Source organism: Crotalus tigris, unplaced genomic scaffold (assembly GCF_016545835.1).
Source record: "Crotalus tigris isolate CLP2741 ecotype Arizona unplaced genomic scaffold, ASM1654583v1 scf7180000019276.598803, whole genome shotgun sequence".
NCBI classification, from domain to species: Eukaryota; Metazoa; Chordata; class Lepidosauria; order Squamata; family Viperidae; genus Crotalus; species Crotalus tigris.
In genome coordinates this window covers 399200-419193 of record NW_024097468.1, presented here as the reverse complement: position 1 = coordinate 419193, position 19994 = coordinate 399200, and the positions used below count along the sequence as shown (strand labels likewise).

At 46.6% G+C, this 19994-nt stretch overlaps 1 protein-coding gene and 1 non-coding gene across 5 annotated transcripts in view; both read left to right on the top strand.

The window, feature by feature from the left end:
• Positions 1-19994, top strand: part of CNTFR (ciliary neurotrophic factor receptor) — a 215328-nt gene that overhangs the window by 150474 nt on the left and 44860 nt on the right. The gene's annotated exons all lie outside the window — the stretch shown is intronic.
• Positions 10542-10703, top strand: LOC120316185. The gene has a single exon (XR_005558883.1). It is a non-coding gene; the product is annotated as a U1 spliceosomal RNA (small nuclear RNA).

The window sequence follows — 19994 nt, the reverse complement described above, 5'->3', positions numbered from 1 at the left end:
GAGAATAGCTTGACTCCCTCTTCTTTGTGGCAGCCCCTGAGATATTGGAACACTGCTATCATGTCCCCCCTGGTCCTTCTCTTCATTAAACTAGACATACCCAATTCCAGCAGCCTTTCCTTACATGTTTTAGCCTCCAGTCCCCTAATCATCTTTGTTGCTCTCCTCTGCCCTCTTTCTAGAATCTCAACATCTTTTTTACACCGTGGTGACCAAAACTGGCTGCAGTATTCCAAGTGTGGCCTTACCAAGGCATTGTAGAGTGGTATTAATACTTCACGTGATCTTGATTCTATCCCTCTGTTAATGCAGCCTAGCACTGTGTTGGCTTTTTTGGCAGCTGCAGCACACAGCTGGCTCATATTTAGGTGATTGTGCACTAGGAGTCCCAAGATCCCTCTCACAGTTGCTACTACTGAGCCAATTTATGTTTATCAGGCTGCCTTTTAAGCTGATCCCCCAGCAGCATCCAGACCACGCATGATGGATTCATCCAGGAGAACTTAGCCAAGGTGTTCAACTTAAATTCCCAAGATGATGGGCTCTGGGAGGGCTGCACTGGTGAGCTGGCGGCTGCATTGCCTGCGGGCTGGAACCAAGACGCGCGCGTGGGGCCAAGACAAAACCAGCCCTCACTAGCATTTAATTTAAACAAATGAATCACAGATGGCATGATCACTCACCATATATTTAATAATTTCCCCCTTCTGCTACATAAATAATTACTATTTGGTGGCAAGTTACAAGGCAAAAGATTAATGAGCAAACAGGGAGGTGTCAGCCTTCTGCACATGGGTGTTTCTTCCCGCATGGGAAAGGGACATAATTTAGTGAGGGAGCATATGTTTGGCATATGGAAAGTGCCACATTTAGTCCTCAAAGATAAATAAGGAAGTTCTCAGGAAATTCAGCAAGAGAGTAATTGCACCAGCTGAGCGGCTTCATTGGCAGTGTAGGACAGGCCTTCCCAACGCAACTGTTCCCATAGAACAATTAACCAGTGGAACAGCTTGCCTCCAGAAGTTGTGAATGCTCCAACACTGGAAGTTTTTAAGAAGAGACTGGACAGCCATTTACCTGAAATGGTATAGAGCAGTGATGGTGAACCTTTTAGAGACCGAGTGCCCAAAAATTGGGCCCGCTCCCGCTTCACCTCCCTGCTCCGCCCCCTCTCTGCCCCCCCATCCCCCACCTGCCCACAGGATCACTCACCACCTCCAGGGCCCGCCGCAGATCGCCCAGGCAGCCCAGCAGCGCTATAGTGGCCACACCCTCTGCCCGCACCCTGCAGCATCAACTGCATGATGGGGTGTGAGGGCAGAGTCTTGTCTACACAGCTTGGCTGCCATGTCCTTGGCTGTGCTGCTCCGTGTGGGCCATGCTCGAGGGCGACTCTCCTTCAGGGGGGCTGCTGGAGAGGAGGGGGTCACGCGGGGAGGCAAGGCTGGGGCAACGGCACATGTGCCCACAGAGAGGGCTCCAAGTGCCACCTCTGGCACCCGTGTCATAGGTTCGCCACCACTGTCTTAGGGTCTCCTATTTGAGCAGGGGGTTGGGCTTGAAGACCTCCAAGGTCCCTTCCAACTCTGCTATTCTATTCTGTTCTATTCTATTCTATTCTATTCCATTCCATTCCATTCCATTCCATATTTTCTATTCTATTCTTTTCCATTCCATTCCATTCCATATTTTCTATTCTATTCTATTCTATTCTATTCTATTCTATTCTATTCTATTCTATCCTATCCTATCATTATTCTATTCTGTTCTATTCTATTCTATTCTCTCTGCTTGGAGGCAACTTTAAGACACATGGACTTCAACTCCCAGAATTCCCCAGCCAATATTTAAGTCCACATGTCTTAAAGTTAATTCTGTCATTTGAAGTTTGGAAACTCTGACTGAGAAGGAGGAGGAGGCAACTTCTACATCTTCCTCGTTCTCAGTTCTAGATCATTCAGCAGAAAGCAGAATTAGAATTACAGAATGCCAAAGTTGGAAGGGACCTTGGAGGTCTTCTAGTCTAACCTCCTGCTCAGGCAGGAGACCCTCCACTATTTCAGTCATGGAATGGGACATCTTGCTGTTGCCAACTGCCCACGGCTGACTCATCGCAGTCGACTCGCTGGGGGGGAACTCGTCAAGCCCAGCTTGCCATGGGACAATTCAATGCAGGATAACTGAATGCAAGATAGTTGTACTGTTATCCGCCATTATTTCTTTGATCTTATTTCAGTTTCAAATGTGAATGACAAAAATTAAAATAGGGTCCAAGAAGTGACAGATAATAGGACACTTACCTGATGTTAAGTTATTCCATGGCAAGCTGGCTGAGGCAAGTCGGCCAGGGCAAGATGTCCTAGATCAGTGGTTCTCAACCTTTTTAATGCCATGATCCCCAACTGGGTCGTAAGTAGAGGACTACTCAACTGGTCGTAAGTCGAGGACTACTCAACTGGTGCAGCACCATTTGCAGAATGGGACTTTTGGCGGGCTCAGCAGGGCAGAGACAGCCTGGCCATTTCCTATTGGCTTTTGAAAGCCAATAGAATTAGACTCTATTCAAGAAAGTCTATTCTATTGGCTTTCAAAAGCCAATAGAATAAAAGGGAGTAGCACAGCTAAGAAAAAGGGGGGGAAAATGGCGGACTGCGTTGTTTGGTGACTCCCGTGAAATGGTCGTTCGACCCCAAATGGGGTCCCGACCCACAGGTTGAGAACCACTGTCCTAGATCCTTGGTGGCGAAACTATGGCACACGTGCCACAGATGGCACGCAGAGCCCTCTCTGTGGGCATGTGCGCAATCGCCCCAGTCCTAGGCCTTCAGCTGGGTTTTATAAAACCTTTTTGCTTTAGGCCTCCATGGCTGTGTGCAAAAAAAAAAAAAAGGTTCAATCAATCAATTTCAACTTCTCACGGAAAAAAAAAAGATCTGGCAAAGTTGGAATTGATTGATTGAACTTTTTAGTCCCACCCAGTCTGCTGTTACCACCACAGCCACTCCCACCCAATGGGCCACGTCCACCTGGCACCTGACAATACATAAGTGGGTTTTGGGTTGCAGTTTGGCACTCGGTCTCTAAAAGGTTCGCCATCACTGCCCTAGATCCTTTCAGACAAATGGCTGTCTAATCTCTTCTTAAACACCTCCAATGATGGAGCACCCCATAACATCTGAAGGCAAGCCCTTCCACCTATTCACTGTTCTCACTGTCAGGAAATTTCTCCTTAATTCCAGGACTCCTTGATTAGTTCCTTTTTTTAATGATTTTTTTAAAAAATTATTCAAATACAAATAATACAAACATTACATATAAGTCTAAATTAAAAAACAGTATAAAAATGTAAATATTACAGTGCACCCACCCCCCTGGAGACCATTTTTATTACCTATATTTCTTCTCATATAACAACTAACAATATACAATCCATTTCAATTGGGCCCTTATCCTCTCCAAAACAACATATATTCTTGAGTAGGTTTATTCCCTTTGCCTTCCACCAAGACTGTTTTTATAAAACCCTCCCATATTTCATTATAATTATTTACTTTAATCATCCCTTTTTTACATTTAATTTCTGTTGTGAGACTGTGGTAGCGCACAAAAGATATGAGACATGGTGTTTAGGGAAATTTGAGAACTTTTGAAGGTAAATTTAGATATGTCACCGAGGATTGCATTACTGTGGAAAAACAAGGTATAAATGAAGCAAAAAATGAACATTGTAAATTTGATAATGGCAGCTAGATCAGTGATGGTTAAATACTGGAGACGGAATTGGGTCATTCAAAGAAATGAGTGGTATAATGAAATAGGGAATGTGGCAATAAATGATAAATTATCCTTGATTGGTTTCCATCCATTGCTTCTTGTCCTGCCTTCAGGTGCTTTGGAGAACAGGTGGACCTCCCTCTTCTTTGTTCTGCCTTCAGGTACTTTGGGGAGTAAGTTGACCCCTTCTTCTCTGTGGCAGCCCCTTAGATATCGAAACATTGCTCTCATGGTCCTACTTTTCATTAAACTACACCAGGGGTAGGCAACCTTGGTTCTTTTATGACTCGTGGACTTCAACTCCCAGAATTCCTGAGCCACCATGGCTCAGCTTGGAAATCTCTCCCTTTCCCCTCAGCAAGGCTGGCTCAGGAATTCTGGGAGTTGAAGTCCACGAGTCATAAAAGAGCCAAGGTTACCTATCCCTGAACTAGACATACCCAATTCCTGCAACCGTTCTTCCTGTGTCTTAGCCTCCAGCCCCCTGATCATTCTTCTTGCTCTTCTCTGCACTCTTTCTAGAGCTTCAGCTTCTTTTTTTATATCATAGAAACTGGAATTAAAACTCCTGATGAAGAGACGGTTGTGCAGATTTAGAGAACTCTGAGCCCTTTGAGCAAAAGAGCATGCCTGGACATTTCAGTTCCCATGTCAAACATTTAGAAGCTCATCAAAAACTAAGAGAGGTCCAAAATTGAGGCCAGGAAATTGAGATCAAGAAAAGCCCACATCACATTAAATCACATCTTGGAAGACAACCAGCATCTCTTTCTGGGTGAATGAAGAGATTCATGGCCAAAATGAGATGTGATTATAAACTGCAAATTGTTCCCTGATTGGCTCTCTCAGAGGGAGGCAGGAAAAGCATGGTTAATATGTGCTAATATGATGTTAATGCAGCATATTAATTGGCTGTAATCCCTACAATGAGGCAGTAATAGATGAGAATTGGTGCACAGACAGGAGCCTTTGCATGCTCTGATTGTGACTAACTATAGCAGGGGTCTTCAAACTTGGCCCTGTTATGACTTGTGGACTTCAAGTCCCAGAATTCCTCAGCCAGCGTGCTTGGCTGAGGAATTCTGGGAGTTGAAGTCCAAAAGTCATAAAAGGGCCAAGTTTCAAGACCCCTGAACTATAGGAACCAAAGCGGTGCCTGCTGGACCACTATGTCCAGTAGCCTGTTCTCACAATGACCACTCAACTGGACTAGGAAGCTCACCCACCACCCTGCAGATGCCTCCAGAGGCAGCCATGTAGAATCATAGATCTGGCTCCCAGCAAAGGAGTTTTATCATCAGTATCTTCCATTCAGGAACATCTCTTATCATTAGGAACTTCTACCTGACGTGCAGCCGAAATAGGCTGCTTTGAAATTGAAGTTGATCCATTTGGCTCCTCACTTCTAAAAAAAATCTTTGCCTTATCTGGTCTCCCCAGTCTTCTCTCTCCAAACTTGACAATTCCTATGGTGCCAGACTTCCAGGAATTCAGCAAACTCCACTTCCTTCTGATCATGTTACCTAGTTTGGGAATGAAATGTCTGCAAGAAAACAACCAAGCTCAGGGAGCACCAAGGACCTCACAGTCATCGTTGTCGTTCTCTTCCTCCTCCTCCTCCTCCTCCTCCTCCTCCTCCTCCTCCTCCTCCTCCTCCTCCTCCTCCTCCTCCTCCTCCTCCTCCTCTCTACAAACTGTCCTCCCTTCTAGCACTGATGATGCCCAGTTGGATCATGAAACATCTGCAAGAAAACCATCAAGCTCCAAGAGCATCGACCCTACAGTTTTCCTCCTCCTCCTCCTCCTCCTCCTCCTCCTCCTCCTCCTCCTCCTCCTCCTCCTCTCTACAAACTGTCCTCCCTTCTAGCACTGATGATGTTGCCCTGTTGGATCATGAAACATCTTCAAGAAAACCATCAAGCTCAGAAAGTATCTAGGACCCCGTCCTTTCCTCCTCCTCCTTCTCCTCCTCCTCCTTCTCCTCCTCCCCTCCTCCTCCCCTCCCTTCTAGCACTGATGAAGTTGCCCAGTTGGATCATGAAACATCTGTAAGAAAACAGCCAAATTCAGAAAGCACCAAGGACCCCACAGCTCAGCCCTGAGCTACAAATATTCTCTTCTACCAGTAATTCCTTTATTTATTTGTTTATTAAATTTATATGCCACCCATCTCATTATCCAAAGCAACTCTGAGCAGTTGACAACACAATACAAGGCAGAATATAAAATAATAAAATGTTGAAAGTGAGAGGAAATTTGATAAGGCTTTTTTCATGCGTTTTACCTGCCGGGAAAGACAGAAGCGAGACCATGAGACTGAGACTCATCTCACTTCATTAAATGGACCAGGCTGATTCAGGGTCTGGTGTACTTAATTTCAGAAAAGGAGAGGAAGAAAGAAGCAGGGTCAGCTGCATGCCATCTATTTCCCCACAGGGAATATTCTGATTTATTTCTTCAAGGTGTTTTCATCAGGGCGGCCTCTTAAGCCTCCCCCAGCAGCATCCAGACTAAACATGATTGACTTATATGTGTGGCCTCAGATATAGGGTTCAGGGCACAGGAGCCCCTTGCTTGATTCTTCCATGTTTTACTTGTAGCTAACTATGAAATTAAAGAGAAGACAGAAATAAGACTTGACTGTGCACTGTTCTCCACCTGACTGCCTGTGGGAATCAGCATCCTTAGTTAGCAGAACACTGTGGCTGCACATCCAAAATCACAGAATAATAAAGTTGGAAGAGACCTTGGAGGTCTTCTAGTCCAACCCCTGGCTCAAGCAGGAGACCCTAGGCCATTCCAGACAAACAGCTGCACAGACTCTTCTTGAAGACCTCCAATGATGAAGCACCCATGACCTCCGAAGACAAGCCATAGCAGTGATTAATTGTTTTTACCAACAGGAAATTTCTGCTTAGTTCAAGGTTGTTTCTCTTCTTGAATAGTTTCCATCCATCGCTTCTTGTCCTGGCATCAGGCGCTTTGGAGAATAGGTTGACCCCCTCCTCTTCTTTGTGGCAGCCCCTCAGATATTGGAAGGCTGTTATCATGTCACCCTTGCTCCTTCTTTTCATTGTTGTTAGTTGCGAAGTCGTGTCCGACCCATCGCGACCCCATGGACAACGTTCCTCCAGGTCTTCCTGTCTTCTACCATCTTCTGGAGTCCATTTAAGCTCAGGCCTACTGCTTCAGTGACTCCATCCAGCCACCTCATTCTCTGTCGTCCCATTCTTCTATTGCCCTCAATCTTTCCCAGCATTAGACTCTTCTCCAGTGAGTCCTGCCTTCTCATTAGGTGGCAAAGGACCTGAGTTTCAACTTCAGGATCTGGCCTTCTAAAGAGCAGTCAGGGTTGATCTCTTCTAGGACTGACCGGTTTGAACGCCTTGCAGTCCAAGGGACTCGCAGGAGTCTTCTCCAGCACCATAGTTCAAAGGCCTCAATTCTTTTGCGCTCAGCCTTTCTTATGGTCCAACTTTCACAGCCATACATTGCAACTGGGAAAACCATGGCCTGGACTATACGCACTTTTGTTGTCAGGGTGATGTCTCTGCTTTTTAGTATGCTGTCTAGATTTGCCATAGCTTTCCTCCCCAGGAGCAAGCGTCTTTTAATTTCTTGGCTGCAGTCCCCATCTGAGGTGATCTTGGAGCCCAGGAGAATAAAATCTGTCACTACCTCCATTTCCTCCCCATCTATTTGCCAGGAATTGAGAGGGCCGGATGCCATGATTTTGGTTTTCTTAATGTTGAGTTTCAAGCCAACTTTTGTACTCTCCTTCTTCACCCGCATCAAGAGGCTCTTTAGTTCCTCTTCACTTTCTGCCATTAAAGTGGTATCACCTGCATATCTTAACTTGTTGATATTTCTCCCGCATTTTTCTTTTCATTATTTATGAAAAGAATTAATTAGTTATTAATTAGTTATACCCAATTCCTGCAGCTGTTCTTCATATGTTTCAGCCTCCAGTTCCCCTAATCATCTTTGTTGCTCTTCTCTGCACTCTTCCTGGAGTCTCAACATCTTTTTTACATCTGGATACAGTATTCCAAGTGTGGCCTTACCAAGGCCTTATAAAGCAATATTAACACTTCTCATGATCTTGATTCTGTCCCTCTGTTATTGCAGCCCAGAACTGTGTTGGCTTGGATGTGAATTGATGTAGGCCAACTCCCAATAATTTTAGGAGTTGGCACATTCTGAAGACCCTCTGCCCACACAGATACTTCTAACCAACTTGTTCAGACTAAAGAAACTGCTTGGATGGGTAGCAAAACATCTTAAACCAACAAGAAAATAGGCCCAGTTGCCATGACTCAACTTCCAGACCCCCCTGACATGGATCTGATGATCCCAGGAGCTCTAAACACAAAGAAGAGGGAGTCAAGCTATACCCCAAAGCACCTGCAAGACAGGACAAGAAGCAACGGGTGGAAACTAACCAAAGAGAGAAGCAACCTAGAACTAAGGAGAAACTTCCTGACAGTTAGAACAATTAACCAGTGAAACAACCTGCCTCCAGAAGTGGTGAATGCTCCAACACTGGAAGTTTTTAAGAAGAGACTGGACAGCCATTTGTATGAAATGGTATAGGGTTTCCTGCCTAAGCAGGGGGTTGGACTAGATGACCTCCAAGGTCCCTTCCAACTTTATCATCATCATCATCATCATCATTATTATTATTATTATTATTATTATTATTATTATTATTATTATCCCGCCCTGAGTCCTTTGGGATTGGGCGGCATATAAATATTTGTAAATAAATAAATAAATAAATAAATATCCTCCAAGCAGAGAGGGACCTCTTCCCCCTCCCCCGAGTATGTCTTATCGAAGCGCATTATACCTTTACAATTACGCCTCTCCGCCCTGCCAGTTACCTGACTTCCTTCTGCCTTCCCAGCGATGCCTGCGGTCATGCTCCAGTGTGACAGAGATTGGGAATGAATGGGAGATTAGACACACCAGCGCAATGGGCGGAACGGCTACGCATTGTACCCGATTGCCTGCAATGCCAGCTTCTCTTAATTGGCAGGCCCCAAACTCCAGGAGAAGAAGGCTTTCCATGCATGACCTGGCCTTCTTCCATGTGTGCGTGTCTGTGTGTGCCTGTGTCTTGAGAACCGTTGTGTGGCAGAGGTTGTCAGGTTGTCAACTGGCGAACTGCAAAAATCAGCAAGTAAACAGTGCGGTGCCAACTCCTGTGTTACCCTGGTGGAGGAATGCCAGGGACAGATCCCAGCGCACAAAATATATTTCACAGCTTGTCATGATTCTTTAAAGTAGCAATAAAGGAGAAGATTTGTAGCTCAGGCTTGAAATGTAGGGTCCTTGGTGCTCTCTGAGCTTGGTTTTCTTGCAGACGTTACATGACCCAACTAGATAGCTTCATCAGTGCTAGAAGGGAGGGTTTCAAGGAGGAGGAGGAGGACTGTGGGTTCCTTGGTGCTCTCTGAACTTGGTTGTTTTCTTGCAGACATTTCATGACCCAACTAGCTAACATCATCAGGGCTAGAAAGGGGGTGTGTTGAGAGAAGGAGGTGGAGGTGGAGGAGGAAGAGGACTGTGGGATCTTTGGTGTTCACTGAGCTTGGTGGTGTTCTTGCAGATGTTTCATGACCCAACTAGGTAACATCATCTATGCCAGAAAGGAAAGGGGTTTGTGGAGAGGAGAAGGAGGAGGAGGAGTTGGAGGAGGAGGAAGAGGAGAAAGAGGACTGTGGGTTCCTTGGTGCTCTCTGAACTTGGTGGTTTTCTTGCAGACATTTCATGACCCAAGTAGCTAATATCATCAGGGCTAGAAAGGAGGGGGGTGGAAAGAAGGCAACGGAGGAGGAAGAGGATGGCGACTGTGGGGTCTTTGGTGTTCTTTCTCTGACCTTGGTGGTGTACTTGCAGATGTTTCATGACCCAACTAGGTAACATCATCTGTGCCAAAAAGGAAAGGGGTTTGTGGAGAGGAGGAGGAGGAGGAGGAGGAGGACGACAGTGGGGTTCTTGGTGGTCTCTGAGCTTGGTTGTTTCCTTGCAGACATTTCATGACTCAACCAGGTAACATCATCAGAACCAGAGGGAAGTTGGGATGGATGAATCGATGAGTGGAGGGGTGGAAGGATGGCTTGATGAATGGATGGCAGAAAACAGCAGCCACCGATGCTGTTTCAACCTCCAGTCCCAAAATAAGTTCACAATCTCATCCAGAAAAGTTAGAAAGGATCTTCAAGACCTCTATTGATGTGTTTATTTACTTGTTGGCTTATTACTGATTAGATTTATAAGGCCACCCAATACGATGCTGGGTTCTGATTGCTGTACCACAATCATAGGACCAAAATACAAATTAATGAACATCAAGGACAAAAGGCCAACACTGACTGGCACTCCGATTTGAGACACTCCTTGGGCAGGAATGCCAATTATCCTGGCCTGAGAAACCCATAAGACCTTTTTGCCCTGCCTTTCTAAAGGTCAACAGGGTCAGCCACAGGCTATGCTCCTTCAGAAAAACCTTGTCAATCATAGAATCCTAGGGATGGAAGGGACCTTGGAGGTCTTCTAGTCCAATCCTCTGCCCAAGGCAGGAGACCTTATTCCATCCCAGTTAAATCGTTGTCCAATCTTTTCTTGAAAGCCTCCAGAGGGGGAACACCCACAACTCTCAGAGAGCAAGCTGTCCCACTGATTAATTGCTCATGCTGTGGGGAAAAAAATCCTACTTATTTCCAAGGTGGACCTTTGAGCATTGTGGTGACCCAGTGGTGAAGACGCTCACCTCCCACTCAAAAGCTTGATCATGAAGGAGGTTTTCCCAGGGTGAGGCTCATCCATTGCACTCCGGGTGTGCTGACCCCTGCGATTTCCCCAAATGCAGGAAACTCGACTGCATAATTTGTGGTAGTGGGGGACTGCGTTCGCGCTTTCCCCTGATATTAATAAACAATAAATAAATAAATAAATAAATAAATAAATAAATAAAAGCTTGAGAGTTCAATCCTAGATAGCGGCAGACATTTCTCTCTTAGGGCAGCAAAGAAATAATATCTGCTGTGAACTCTGCGTGACATCAGGAAGGGCATCCGGCCAGCAAATGCTCCCTTCCATCCAGTCGCCCTGACTCTACTGTGAATTAAGGAAAAGGGTGGTTAAAAGGGAGTTTTACTTCCAGGGTGCATGATTTCCCTCTGATAAGCTTCCGTCCTGTTTTGAGGGTTGTTTGTTTTGGAAGCGAAGAAAGCTTGCCAATTGCAAAAGGGGTTTTTTTCGGAGTGCCTTTTCCCTATCCTTCCTAAGCATTTGCATTTGGCATAATTCTTCCATATTAAAGTCAGCTTTAGTTGCAGTGACGGGTGATGTTTATCCAGAGACACTCGCTATGTGTGTCCCTTGGCAAGAGAGAGAGAGAGAGACGACAATATTCTTGTGTGTTTTCCCCAAGCATTGCTCCCGTTTTGCTCACCTGCCACATCGGCTTCTCCATAAAGCTGGTGCCAACCAGGGTGACTCTTTTGGCAGCCGGAGGGCTCCCACCTGCCCCCCCTCCCATACTCCTCCACAATACGCAGAGAAGATAACCAGAGGAGTTGGGAATATGAATTTTTATCAAGGCAGCTGAGATTTGGGAGTAAGAGCTGAAATATGAAAAACTATCCTCAAGCTGGATCATTTCCACTTAAACAGCCAACTTGATTCTGCAAGAATCCAAACAAATTCAAAGTGATGGAAAATTTCCGGTGAATAAACTCGAATTTAGATAGCAGCACAAAAGGGTTCGGGGCTGGATTAGAATTGCATGAATTCAGTGACATTAATTTTGTGCACGCGCTATAATTATTCTTCATATCATTATAATTATTCTCAGATAATTATAACACTGGTCCCACCTTTCAAATAAATTGATTTCACCATGTCCAATATTTCGTATACAGGTATGCAACCAGACACAGGTTCCTTTCAAAAGAGCCCTCACCCAGTAAGTCATGGAGAACGCAGTATGTTGTATAATTTCTGAGACTCAGTTAATTAAGTTGGGTGAACACCAAATAGCTGTCAGAAGACACAATGAAAACTCCTTAATCACACAGATGGACAGATTCATTCATAGTTTCACATGGAAAATACGAGCATCCTAGACCAAGCTAAGTCCTGCATGCCTGGAAGCCTGGCACTGAGGCAAATCAGCCATTAACAGGCACACAGAGATAATCCACATGTACACACGATTCAAAAGAAACAATAAAAAGCTTTAAAAAAGGAAACAAAAAGTCCAGAAAATCTCCTTGTCAGCGGCAAACACCCAGATAAGCAGGGATTAACTCCAGACAAACAATGAGGCAGAAAACAATACCCTAATAAAGGAACTACTAAGAAGACAAACATTTAAGCAGAGAATAATAGTGCAAACAAGGTACTACCAAGGAGATACCCACACTCCTGCAAAACTGGCAGGACAACCTACTTGTAATTGAAAGAGAACAAATTCCACATCTGCAATAAAACAACTAAGCTCAGAGAGAACCAAGGAACCATAGTCGTCGTCGTTCTCCTCCTCCTCCTCCTCCTCCTCCTCCTCCTCCTCCTCCTCCTCCTCCAGCACTAAAGATTTACCTACTTGGGTCATGAAATGTCTGTAAGAAAACAACCAACCTCAGAGAGCACCAAAGACCCACAGTCATCGTCTTCTTCCTCCTCCTCCTCCTCCTCCTCCAGCTTCCCTCACAATCCCCTCCCTTCTAGCACTGCTGATGTTACTTAGTTGGGTCATGAAATGTCTGCAAGAAAACAGCCAACTTCAGAGAGCATCAAGGACCCCCACAGACGTTCTTCTCCCTCCTGCCATCCTCCTCCTCATCCCCCCCCCACAAACCCCATTCCCCCTAGCACTGATGATGTTATCTAGTTTGGTAATGAAAGATCTGCCAAACAACAACAACCACCAAGCTCAGAGAGCACCAGGGACCTCTCAGTTCAGCCCTGAGCTCCAAATAGTCTCTTCTATGGGTGTTAGTTAACCAATGGACAACCAGCCTAGGGAGGGCTAAATTTAGTCCCCTTCCTTGGGCTACACTAACTCCCCAGTGGTGGTGAACTGCTTGGCCAAGGGACCCCAACCCTAATCCTCCTCCCATTGTTGATTGAGACAAAGTCCTGGAAAGGCCCCAGGATGACACGGCCTTTCTAGCTGGTCCACCTCTGGAGCTATTTTAGTTTTCAGCAACCCTCCCACCCATTCCCAAGCCATGGAGGGTGAGAAGGAGGCAGAAAGGCTGGGGAAGGGTACCTTCCATGTGTAAATTTCTCCAGAGGGAGTAAAATAGCAGGAAGTGGGGAGGGGAGTTACCCCTTTCTTTGCAGCAGCACATAAGAGGACTGTGTGATGGGTAAATCTTGTGTGATGTGGATGTGGCTTCTGGGAGACAGAGTGGTTGGCTTGTGGTGTCAATTGTCATTCTCCTTACAAAGACATCCACATACAGACATGCCTTTCTCTGTTCCTCCATTTTGTCCTACCTTCCTTCCTTCCTGCCTTTCTTCCTTCCTGCCTTCCTTCTTTCTCTCTTCCTTTCCTTCCTTCTTTCTTTCCTTTCCCTTCCTTCCTTTTGTTCTTTATTTCACTTTCTTTTTCTTCCTTTGTTTTCTTCCCTTCCCTTTCTTCATTCTTTCTTTCCCTTTCATTTCCTACACCCTTCCTTTTTCTTTCTTTTTTCTTTCTCCCTTCCTTTCTTTCCTTTTCTTTCTCCTTTCTCCGTTCTTTTCCTCTCTTTGTCTTTCTTCCTTTGTTTTCCTTCCATCTTTCCTTTCCTTCCTTCTTTCCTTCCTTCCTTCCCTTTCTTTCTCTTCTTTCTTTCTTTCTTTCTTTCTTTCTTTCTTTCTTTCTTTCTTTCTTTCTTTCTTTCTTTCTTCTTTCTTTCTTTCTTTGCCAAAATAACTTTCAAAGCTCCCTATACTATCTGGATCCCTTTCATTCTTTCCTTTTTTTCTTCTTCCATTTTTTGTGACATTCTTAAATAGGCAGTTAGTTTTAAAGCAGGTATTTTTCCAGACCCTGGAAACATATGTGCAGTATCTTTGCTCCCTTTTAAAGAAACCTTTAAACAAGCTTCCATTTCTGCTTGTTCTCATCCACAATCTTCTCTGTCATTTAGATTATTGACCTACTTGCACTCAAAAGTTCCTTATTATTAGCCAATAATTTCTCCGGCCCATTTCAATCATGGTTTTGTGGGGGCCGTTCCTGTTGGGCTGGCACTGCCTTGGAAAAGAGAGAGAGAGAGAGGGAGGAAGGGAGGGAGAGGGGGAGATGGGAGAGAGGGAGGGAGGGAGGGAGGGAGGAAGGGAGGGAGGGAGGGAGAGGGGGAGACGGGGGGGAGAGAGAGAGAGGGAAGGAGGGAGGGAGAGGGGGGAGAGGGGAGAGAGAGAGGGAGGGGGAGACGGGGAGAGAGGGAGGGAGGGAGAGGAGGAGATGGGGAGAGAGAGAGGGAGGGAGGGAGAGGGGGAGACAGGGAGAGGGAGAGACAGAGAGAGAGAGAGATGGTATGGGGTCTCCTGTTGGAACTGGAGGTTGGACTAGAAGACCTCCAGGGTCCCTTCCATCTCTGTTAATCTGGATTGGTAGCGATTGGCTGCTGGAGGAAGGCAGAGCATTGCTTGTCCGTCCTGGTATTGCCGGAGTTGTCTGCAGCATTTCACACTCTGGAATGCAACATTTTGCCCCCTTGCTCAAGTACATTAGGCGCTGCTAATGTGACTATTGGGTGGTGTCACACCTATCTTGCCCTCAAATGTCTTCAGTCGAGGAAAGAGCCTTTGCTTTTCGCCTTCCCTTTATCAGTGGCTGTTCCATAAGGCTCAGTCCTAGATCTGCTGCTGCTCACTTTGTCTCTTTTGTAGTTGGGTTTTCGGATTTGTTCTTTCCGATTTCACAGTTGTATCTATGCTGGCGATTTAGTGGACGAACTGTGATCCTCCATCTCTGGGTGTTCGCCAGGGTCTCCTGCCGCCTTCAATTGAATTTGGATAAGACAAGGCCTTTTTTTCCTTCTCTCCTTCTGATCCTTTCATTTTTCTCTCGTCCTCTTGTTTTTGTTTTTTTTTTTTTACTTCTCAAGACTGGCAGCTGCCAGCCCCACGGGAGGGGGGGGTGCAGTGGTTGATTTGGGAGTTCTTCCTGATGCACAGCTTTCTTTGAAGATTTTAGTTGATTAAAAGCACAAAAACTTGAAACTTGCCATTCCGAACGTCTGGAGAATTCATCCACTGAGGCAAGTGAACAATTCATATCTTAATGGTGTCACATATGGATTGTTGTATTCTGTCTGTCTGTCTGTCTATCTACTTATCTCTGTCTGGCTGCTAGAAATTAACACCTGATAAAACGTGGGTTTTGTGGTGCCCAAGAATCCTGGAGAAATAATGTTCATCTGGATGCTCTCTGTTCCTTGGAGGTGGAGGGGGGGGAGGCAGTAGATTGTTCAGTTCCTGGATATGTTCTCACAGCACGCTTAACCAGCTCAATGGATGACCCAGATCAGTGACGGCGAACCTTTCAGAGACCGAATGCCCAAACTGCAACCCAAAACCCATTTATGCATTGTCGGGTGCCGGGTGGGTGTGGCCCATTGGGCTGGGTGTGGCCAATTTGGGTGGGCGTGGTTGCGGTGGTAACAGTAGACTGGGTGGGATTAAAAACTTCAATCAATTCCAACTTTCTGAGATCTTTTTTTCTCTCTAGAAGTTGAAATTGATTGATTGATTGAACCTTTTTTTTTTTTTTTTTTTTTTTGCACACGGCAGCGGAGCCCTAAAGCGAAAAGGTTTTATAAAACCCAGCTGAAGGCCTAGGACTGGGGCAACGGTGCGCGTGCCCACAGAGAGGGCTCTGAGTGCTGCCTCTGTCACCCGTGCCATAGGTTCGCCACCACTGACCCAGATGTTGCATGCTCATGACATGGAAAGCTCAGTTGATCTGCATTAGTTGTTGGGGATTTGGGGGTTGGGGTCTTGTATGGACCACCCCCTTTAGTTTCAGCATTGCTCATGGCAGGAAAATACAATACTGGAGTCACTTTCAACAGCTTGTAGGTGTTAATGGAGCAGAAAAGGTTAGCAAAGTCTCACACATTATAAATCTGCTTGAAGTTAGATTAATCAACAGAATTTAAGGGAGGTTGAACTTACTGGTGGTGCAGGGATTCGAGGCTGATTCCTCTTTTAATTCCACCCCTAGCTTCTGCCACTCCTTCCGCTACAGCAGCTGCTTGAAACAGATGTTGGCAGATGTGTTAACGGGCCCACAGATGTCCTTTGAAGCAACTTTTCTGTTTTCAATTCAGAGTGCCACAGGTCCCTAGCTGGAAACCTTTTCAAAAATAGCCTAGGTGTTCTTGCCTTAATTCCAGCAATGTTTCTGCTGGCATCCATATTTCCCTGTTACTTTTCTTAACCACTAGCTGTTTTTATAATATAGCGCCCCAGTCTCCATTTGCCTTTTGCATCAAGTGGCTTGAAACTACGGTTTGCATAAATCCCCAAGCTTTGCTGGCTGGGATATTCTGGGAGTTGAAGTCCACAGATCTTAAAGTTTCCAAGGTTAAGAAACCCTGGGTGACAGATTTATTTATTTATTTTTCCCCAGAGCTATTATGTGGCTTTAGACAAGTTTCCCCCTAAAATGGGGGCGAATCAAGGATTTAATGCATAAGTCTCTTGCAAGTTCCTTAAATTCTTTGCTGTGATTAATTCTTAAATGCACAGTTTAACCTTCAAGCCAGCAAGGACACGCTGGAAGGATAGCTCATAGACAAACCCAGAGCGTGAGTCAAAACGCAGAGCAGGAATCAATATTCATAGACATGTCTAACGATATCTGGATAAAGGAGAAATTGCTCTCCTCTTGGGGACCAGATGGAATATTTAAGTCCACGATCAGAGCCTGGCAGAATTGGTAGCCAGGACGCTTTACCCTTATTTTATGGCCACTGGGTGTCCTAAAACAGGCCACACAGGCTCCGAATTAAATCCTCCGCGCCCCTCCTAACTAATCGGTGACGCAAATTGCCCATATGGTGTGGGGAAAAAATCCTCCTTGCCCAACAAAGCCTCCTTTGCATTAATGGCTATGCGGTCAAGGCGGAAGCATCTCAATTTTGATATTTATTCATTTAACCCTGCTAAGATCAAGTCAACGTTGAGCAGGACAAGAGCCTCGTGCATGGCAGTCCTGGTTGCAGAACATCACCAGAACGTAGAGAAGGAGCTTCTGAAAAGTTTTTTTCTGAAAAGCAGAGTGGGAGAGAAAAAGAGATGGGGCAGGAGCTGCTTGGATGCCTGTCCCCATAAGTGCCTCTCACAAAGCTTTGGGGTGAATCCTCAATCTCTGTCACCCATTTCCACAGCTGTCTGGTCACTTGTTGGAGACGGTGGGGACTAAATAGCCAGTTTTCATGCCTAAGGCGGGACTAGAACTCACCGTCTCCTGGTGATTCGCCCAAAGTCTTCCAACTGGCTTTCATGCCTAAAACAGGACTAGAACTCACCATCTCCTGGGGATTGGCCCAAAATCACCCAGTCGATTTTCATGCCTAAGGTGCGACTAGAACTAGATCTCGGTGCAGTCCCTTGTCCACCTCACAGGGTTGTTGTTGTGGGGGAAACGGGAGGAGGAAGGTGTGTGGGATATGTTCACCTCCTTGTGTTATTTGTGTAAGTCAAGGGTCCCCAAACTTGGTCACGTTAAGACTTGCAGACTTCAACTCCCAGAATTCCCCAACCAGTATGGCTGACTGAGGAATTCTGGGAGTTGAAGTCCACAAGTCTTGACCCTGGTATAAGTAATAAAGGCGGGATGTAAGTAAATAAATAACCCCCCACCCCACTTTTGTATTCGTATTGCATCGCTAGCAAGGGGCGCACAGCTATGCTACACTCCTTCTAGTCCAGGGGTAGTCAACCTTGGCTCTTTTATGACTCGTGGACTTCAACTCCCAGAATTCCTGAGCCAGCCATGCTGAGGGGAAAGGGAGAGGCTTCCAAGCTGAGCCAGCTGGCTCAGGAATTCTGGGAATTGAAGTCCACGAGTCATAAAAGAGCCAAGGTTGACTACCCCTGTTCTAGTCCTTGATAATTCTGCTGCTGCTTCTATGCCCGGGCCATGGAATCACTGGCAGTTTGCCAGTCCTTGAAGCATGTCCAGGTCTTTCAGCCTTTGAAAAAGTGCCCAAATGTGACGGCGGTGTCCCTGAGACTAAAGAGCCCAGCCAGGGAAGGAGTTGTGTTGCTCAAAGGCTGCTCTGACCCTTTGCAAAAGAAGGGAGCTTGCTTCCCACTCCCCTTTGGTGTCTTCCAGTCATTGCCAGCCACCTGCAGGCCAAGAGATGGACCAGGAAGTGCTTGGCCACAACAGAGGACCAAGAGGTGGTGGTGAAGGAGGAAAGAGGCCGAAGACAGGGGGTGCCCCAAAGGACTCCCAGAGTCCCCCCCCCCTCGCTGCCCTCTCAAACCAGCCAGGCTCTGAATCCCAGGTGACAGAGGACTGCAAGGAGGGATGGCTGGGAGGGTCCCAGCATTGTTTGTCTTGCTTAGGAACAGAAATTTTGGATTCAGATGTGACTATACATCAGATTATCTGTAGTTGAAGCTCCTACCCCATGATGTCACTTCCTATAGAAATTAATCAATTCCCAATCAAGGAACTATCAACTCAGATAAACCAGGGCTTTTCAACCAGTGGTACGGGTATCACCTGTGCTACATTGGCACCTGGCAGGTGGTACACGACCATCCTAGAAAAGTAGTGGGGGAGGGGAATGAGCTGAACTGGTGGCAGCACCGCACAAGCCTGAGCGAGAGATGGCTGGAGCTACAGGGCTGTCAGGGCTCAGTGGAAGCGCCAGGATCAGCGCCAGGCTCCAGCTGGAGCTCGGTGCTCATCCTGGTACTTCTGCTGAGCCCTGAAGAAGCACCAACCAGCTGGAAAGCAGCACTGATCCTGACACTTCTGCTGAGTCTAGAAGAAGCGCCGATCAGCTGGAATGTTGCAGCATCTCCAGGGTCTTGTGATTTACTGTACATTCAGATGCTTGGCAGCTGATTCATATTTATGACGGTCACAATGTCCCAGGGTCATGTGAAGTGACCAAAACCTGCTGCAACCATCCAGCAGACGGGGGGGAATAAAAACCAAACCCCCCACTCCATCCCCACTGCCAATCCTCAACAGAAATGCTCACAACAATGAAAACCTCAGACAGGAGGAAGAGCGCCGCCGGGTGGGCAGGCAGGTGTCTTGCTCGGCTGTGGCTTTGGGGGCACTTTTTCAGTGCTGTTGTAACTTCAAACAGTCACTAAGCAAACTGTTGTAAGTCGAGGACTACCTGTACTTTATCAAGTTTTTGACACCTTGCTAGGTGACTGGTGGTACTCGGATGTTGCCATATCCTAAAAGTGGTACAATGGGTGAAAAGGTTAAAAAGCCCTGAAATAAACAATAAACTATAAACAACAGCCTAACCAAGGAACCACCAAGAACGTTGCCACCAACATTGGCAGGGCAAGCCGTTGTATATAAATAAAGACAAACCCCGCCCCCTTCTAGCACTGATGGTGTTGTCTACTTGGGTTATGAAATGTCTGCAAGAAAGCCGCCCAGTTCAGAGAGCACTAAGGACCCCCACAGTTCCCCTATAGCAGTGATGGTGAACCTTTTAGAGACCGAGTGCCCAAACTGCAACACAAAACCCACTTATTTATCGCCAGGTACCAGGTGGGCGTGGCCCACTGGGTGGGCGTGGCTGTGGTGGTCATGGCAGACTGGGTGGGTGTGGCCAAGGTAGGCATGGTCACCTCGATGTTGCTCGTGGGATGGGATGCCTGTGGGGGCCGGGCAGGGTTGGGGGAGATCCAGGGGGTCTCTGGCAGATGGGGTGGTGGGCAGGAGGCTCGTCCTGCAGGGTGAGGCGAGGCAGGGCAGTGGTGCCCTTGTCACAGGGCAAGGTGAGGCAGGGGCCGAGGCGGCTGCTGCCTGACACCATCGGCCTCCGCACTCAGAGGCCAGCAAGCACATGGGGGCCGACAGTGTCCATCAGCAGCCACAGCCTGCCGGCCCCTCTATCAGCACACTCTGGGGCTGTACAGCCCACCGCCAACAGTTCAGAGAAGCCACCTCTGAGCTGGACGGACAGCCGATAGCTGAGGAGGCGATGCAGTGGGTCGTGCCAGGAAAA